Here is a 6,928-nt window from a genome sequence, read left to right on the forward strand (position 1 = left end):
TCCTTAATGGGTGGCCAATATTGTGCTCGTGCCTAAGAAAGATGGAAAAGTCCGAATGTGTGTGGACTATAGAGACTTGAATAAAGCTAGTCCAAAAGATGATTTCCCTCTACCACATATTGATATGTTGGTAGATAGTATAACTAAATTCAATGTCTTCTCGTTTATGGACGGATTTTCCGGATATAATCAGATTAAAATGGCACCCGGGGATATGGAGAAGACAACATTCATCACACCTTAGGGAACATTCTGTTATCGAGTGATGCCCTTCGATTTGAAGAATGTCGGAGCCACGTATCAACGAGCTATGACTACCTTGTTTCATGATATGATGCATAAGGAGATCGAGGTGTATGTTAATGATATGATTGCAAAGTCGAGAACGGAAGATGAACATGTAGAGCAGTTGTTGAAGCTCTTTCAGCGTTTGAGGAAGTATAAGCTTCGTCTGAATCCTAACAAGTGTACATTTGGAGTCCGTTCCGGCAAGTTATTGGGCTTTATTGTCAGTGAGAGGGGTATTAAGGTTGATCCTGCCAAGGTCAAAGCAATACAAGAGATGCCTGCGCCCAAAACTGAGAAGCAAGTCCGAGGTTTTCTTGGCCGCTTGAATTATATTTCCCGATTCATATCCCACATGACTGCCACATGTGCGCCGATATTCAAGCTCCTCCAGAAAGATCAGCGTCATGATTGGACCGAGGATTGCCAAAAAGCCTTTGACAATATTAAAGAGTATCTGTCCGAGCCTCCGATTCTGTCTCCACCTGTGGAAGGGAGACCATTGATTATGTATCTGACAGTTCTTGAAGACTCTATGGGTTGTGTCCTTGGTCAACAAGACGAATCAGGAAAGAAAGAATATGTTATCTACTACCTGAGTAAGAAGTCCACCGATTGTGAGTCTCGATACTCAATGCTTGAGAAGACATGATGTGATTTGGCTTGGGCTGCTAAGCGCTTACGCCAATATATGTTGAATCATACGACTTGGTTGATATCCAAAATGGATCCAATCAAGTATATCTTTGAGAAGCCTGCTTTAACTGGGAGGATTGCCCGTTGGCAGATGTTGTTATCTGAGTATGATATTGAGTATCGAGCTCAGAAGGCTATTAAAGGTAGTATCTTGGCTGACCACTTGGAACATCAACCAATCGAGGATTATCAGTCAGTTCAGTATGACTTCCCAGATGAGGAGATTCTGTATTTGAAAATGAAAGATTGCGATGAGCCTACGCTCAATGAAGGGCCAGAGTCTGGTTCCCGATGGAGCATGGTGTTTGACGGCGCTGTAAATCAATATGGAAATGGTATTGGGGCAGTGATTATTACTCCTCAGGGCACACATTTTCCTTTTACAGCAAGGCTAACTTTCAAATGCACGAATAATATGGCGGAGTATGAGGCCTGTATTATGGGATTGGAAGAGTGTATTGATCTTAGGATCAAACATCTTGATATTTATGGTGATTCGGCCCTTGTTGTTAATCAGATTAAGGGTGAATGGGAGACAAATCAGCCTGGCCTCATCCCATATAGAGACTATGCGAGGAGGATTTCAACATTCTTTACTGAGGTTGACTTCTATCATATTCCTCGAGATGAGAATCGGATGGCAGACGCACTTGCTACACTTGCTTCGATGATCGTGGTGAGACTCTGGAATGAAGTTCCCAATATCACTGTGATGCGCTTGGACAGACCAGCTCATGTATTTGCAGTTGAAGAAGTAAAGGATGATAAGCCATGGTATTATGATATCAAATGTTTTCTCCAAAGTCAGATTTACCCGTCTGGGGCATCTGTGAAAGATAGGAAGACTTTGAGGAGATTATCAGGCAGTTTCTACCTCAATGGCGATGTGCTTTACAAGAGGAATTTTGACATGGTTCTGCTCAGATGCGTGGATAGTCACGAAGCAGACCTATTGATGACTGAGGTCCATGAGGGTTCATTTGGTACTCATTCCAATGGACATGCCATGGCTAGGAAGATGTTGAGAGCAGGCTACTATTGGCTGACAATGGAGTCTGACTGCTGCAAATACGTGAAGAAATGCCATAAGTGTCAGATCTATGCGGATAAGATTCATATTCCCCCGACACTTCTGAATGTGATTTCATCACCATGGCCTTTCTCCATGTGGGGGATTGACATGATTGGCATGATAGAGCTGAAAGCGTCCAACGGTCACAGATTTATTCTCGTAGCAATTGATTACTTCACCAAGTGGGTTGAAGCGGCGTCATATGCAAACGTGACCAGGCAGGTGGTTGTGAAGTTTATCAAGTATCAACTCATATGCCGTTGTGGTGTGCCAGATAAGATCATTATTGATAATGGATTTAACTTGAACAACAAGATGATGAAAGAGCTGTGTAGCGAGTTCAAGATAGCACATCATAATTCTTCTCCTTACAGACTCAAGATGAATGGGGCTGTTGAAGCTGCTAATAAGAATATCAAGAATATTGTCCAGAAGATGGTTGTTACATACAAAGATTGGCATGAGATGCTGCCATTTACTTTGCATGGATATCGTACATCTGTCCGCACTTCAACAGGGGCAACCCCTTTCTCCCTTGTATATGGCATGGAGGTTGTGCTCCCAGTAGAGGTGGAGATCCCATCAATGAGAGTCTTGATGGAAGCCAAGTTGACTGATGTTGAATGGGTTCAGAGTCGTTTCGACCAACTGAATTTGATAGAAGAAAAAAGATTGACTGCCATGTGCCATGGTTAGTTATATCAGCAGAGGATGAAGAAAGCCTTTGATAAAAAGGTCAAGCCTCGTGTGTTCCGAGAAGGTGACCTTGTGCTCAAGAAAGTTTTGTCTTTCGCGCCCGATTCTAGGGGCAAGTGGACTCCAAACTATGAAGGTTCATATGTTGTTAAGAGAGTCTTTTCAGGCGGTGCTTTAATACTCACAACTATGGACAGGGAGGATTTCACTCGTCCTGTGAATTCAGATGCAGTCAATAAATACTTCGCCTAAAATAAAAACAGAATAGCTCGCTAAGTTGAAAACCCGAAAAGGCGACTTAGGCAAAAATGAGCGTCTCGATGGATTGAAAACCCGAAAGGGCGATCCAAGCAAAAGTTAGAGACATAAAAAAATAAATATATATCCCGCTAGATTGAGTACCTCACCCTGGGGCAATCTAGGCAAAAATTAGGGATTTGGCAAGTAACTGCATCCTGACAAGACTTTGTTCTACAACTGTCATCTGTCAAAGATTCTCGCTCAGTCATCGTCAACTGAAGCTTCAAATACATCGGATTCAGAGTTGGTGGAGAGATGGTCATTATGTTCAATGTAGTCTTTTTTTTCAATATATATCACCAATTTCAAATTTGTAAAGATCCATGGAGTCTTGCCATTTGCAGACTACCATTCCATTAAATAAATTTGAGCTTTTATCCAATTCTTTTCACTCTTATTTGTTTCTATTCAACAAATATTTTGCATGTTTTAATTGATAAATATCATTATTTTAAAAATAAAATTTTCATAAATTGTTTTTTAACAAAGTGCTTGTATCCTCTTCATTATCTTCCAGGTTGTTTCCTCCGCGAGTGCAGAAGAAGATTATGCACCACCAAATCCCCAAAGAGTTTGGGAGTCTGATCCTAATCTTCTAGCTCCCCAATAAGGCTGGATTTAGCATTTGTGTTATCAATTATATGGTTGTCATCCCTTGCGTGGATTGACCTAAAATCCCTTATAGATTGATAAATTGAATATGTTGATCTTTTCGAAGAAGTTGGTCTTCCCCCACTTCAAGTTAGAAATCTCTCCACCAGAGTAAGCAGGAAATCCCCAGCATGAGCGGAATTATCATCAAGTTTGGTTTGTAGCTTTTCCCTTTGCGGACTTGTCTACTTTGATCTCCAGCAGATTTGCTCCTCGACCATCCCCAGTAGGGTTGATCCCACTTTTACTCCCCAGTATGGTCACCGGTAGAGTATCCCTAGTAGATTGCCTGCAGGTAATCCCCGGTTCAGTCTTCAGCAGTGTTTCCCTAGTGGGGTTGTCTGATCAGAGCCCGTTCGTTGTTTCCTCCCGAGCAGAGTGGTTGATGAAGATGTTTATCTTTCCATCCCCAGCGGAGTAGTGTTCCCTTCTCCTCGGTAGATATGATTTATCCAGCAGTGCAAGGAAATGTATTGGTATTGGAGCCTTCTGATTGGTGGTTGTCCCCCCACAGAGTTGCATTTCCCTCTTTGATAATCCCCTAGTAGAGTTGCTTCTACGGTGAATTTTATCCGTGGTTAGATTCCCCAACCAAGACTTTGCCTGATTGCAGTTAGGCGTTGGAACTTCTAAGGAAGATGTGTTAATCCCTTCCCCAGCGGGAGTGACCGGTTTTCCTTCCCCTGCAAAGATCTTTGTTTCATGGTATCTTTTGCCCCCATCAGATTGGATGTTCTCCAGTGGGCCTGGCTTTCTCTTTTGAGATGTAGTACCGGATGTTTGTTCACCGATTCTTGGACCTGGTTGTGTTAGATATGTCTGTTTGTCAGCATTCATCATACATAAACCACGCATATACGTGCATAATTTTGACATTCGGATATTCATGTTGCATTTTTTGCCATATATATCTTTGATTGTTGTCTCCTGCTATTTGGTGATACATATTTCCCCAAGCAGATGTTTGTATCTGATCTCTCCATATAGAAGTCAGCCCCATAGGCAGAAAGTGTTTACCCTTTCTTCCATGTTCCCCACTGAGTTGTGACCTCGTGGATGACTGTTATTTCAGTTTCCTCCCAAAATATGTACTGAGATGGAATTACTCCCCTGAGTTATATCCTCATTGGGTTGAGTCTTGTTTCAGTGTGTCTCTCTAGCTTGCTCCTAGATTGACTCCTTTTGTTTGTTCCCTGCACTTCCCCACAGTTTAGATGAATGATTGCTCAGTAGCCAGTAATTGTCCATCTTTTCCCTGACGGAGTTTGTGGCCTTCTGCCCAGTAACCGGTGGTTGTATGTCCTATTTCTGTGGTTTTCTACCCTCATACCGGTAGTTGTAAACCCCACTTTATCCCCTTGCAGAGTTAACCTTATTTGTTGTTCATCCTAACCGATGACGGTTACTCTTCTGTGGTTTTCTACCCAATATCTGGTAGGTGTAATCCCCTCCTTGTTGGTTATCTTTATTCAATATTCGGTATCAATATTCCTTCATCGGTGATGTATCTCTTGGATAGTTGCTCTGATAAAGCAATTTATCCCTGGCGAGTCATCTTTCCTTTACCTTTGATTGGTAACGATTATTTCTCCCTTTGGTCATCATTTTATACCTAGTATTTGGTATCCCGATGTCCTTTCCTTTCGGTCGATTTATCCTTTATTAACCCAGTAATCGGTTGTGGATAATCTTCCATGCGAGTATATTATCTACGTTCTGACGGTAATAGATAATATGTCTCATGAGCTCTTCAGTCGAAGTCTTTTCCTTCCCCAGTCGAATAAGATTCGTATTTCCTTATGGAACCGAATGTCCATCCTGTAATCGAGTTTGCTTTTTTAGCCCTCCTTTCGGATGATGAGTGTCTTGGAAATATTCCCCAATTCATGCTTGGTTGGTCACCTATTATATGCCCAGTAACTGGTATCCCTGGTGTTCCTTCCTCGCTGCTCCCTATTATGACTTTTTGTCCCCTGTGGAGTCAGATTTCCTGAGTCGAAATATACCTTTTTAGGTCTTCCTAAGATGTTTTTGGATGTTTGATATCTATCACCCTCATACCGGTCTTAGATATTCATTCTCCCCGAGCGTGTTGTTCTCCCACCCTCATACCGGTGTTTTGATCACATGTCTCCTTGAGCTTATTACCCAGTAACCGGTAATACCTCATTCTGTTGTTTCCTCAGATGAGTCCTCTTTGGACATGCCCCAGTGAAGTCCCGTAGTGGATTTTCCCCATATGAGTCCGGATTTTATTCGAAGTATCCTTTATGGATAGTTCCTTGTTGTATTGGCATATTCCCCAATACATGCATCTTTGCGCCAACTCGAGTCTTTCCATTGATTTATTTTCATGGAATTTCTCTTGTGTCTCTCAGCAAGTCTTAAATCGTGACCTGCTCACGCATTTTATTCCCTTTCTTATCCCCATAAGAGTCCCTAGAGTCTCTGTCCCATTTATGAGTGTATTACTCATATGGATTGTCAGTTTCTCCTGATTTCTTCTTCCTTTGTTGACACATATCCCCAAAAAGTATTACCTTTTGCATACATACATTTGCATCATGAGGTCTCTTAGGGACCAAAATTCGTCTCTTTGTTATTATTTAAGCCCATTCTACCTCGTCGAGATGAAGATTTTAAACTTCACTTCTCCGGCTAGAATGACCTTAAATAGGGGCATCTGTAAGACCCCAATTTTGACCCTAAGATCCCTCATGGCATCATAACATTGCATTTGCATCTTGCCTCAAGGATCATAGCCTCTTGGATCCTTACCCTAGGGTGGGATCTTTTGCGAGTTAGTTTGAGATCACCAAGCATGCTTGAATTGTATATTATTGCTTTTCTTATTTTGTTTACTAGCCAAAAGCACAAAAATATGTCACTAACATCTTTTGTTTGTAGCTTGAGCAGTCACAAGATCCAAAGCTTCTAAGAGATCTTATGCTCATTGATGTGGCTAGTTGAAAATGAAAGCAAGCATGACAATGGTTACCAAAGCTCCCATCCATCAAATATGCCTCCCAGGTATCACAAATCATCATTTTGATCAAAGCAAACCAAAGGGCTTAAGGCTTGTTTCCCAAGGAAACCCTAATTCATCTATTCATCAACTGTGCCTTGTTCATGAAGCAACCTCAACCCATGATCAAATGCAATCAAGGGAAGTTCTTTAATTCATTATTTCATGCATATTTGAACTTATTTGATTGCCCTCAATCATCA

This window comes from Lathyrus oleraceus, chromosome 4 (genome assembly GCF_024323335.1).
Source record: "Lathyrus oleraceus cultivar Zhongwan6 chromosome 4, CAAS_Psat_ZW6_1.0, whole genome shotgun sequence".
Taxonomy (NCBI): Eukaryota; Viridiplantae; Streptophyta; class Magnoliopsida; order Fabales; family Fabaceae; genus Lathyrus; species Lathyrus oleraceus.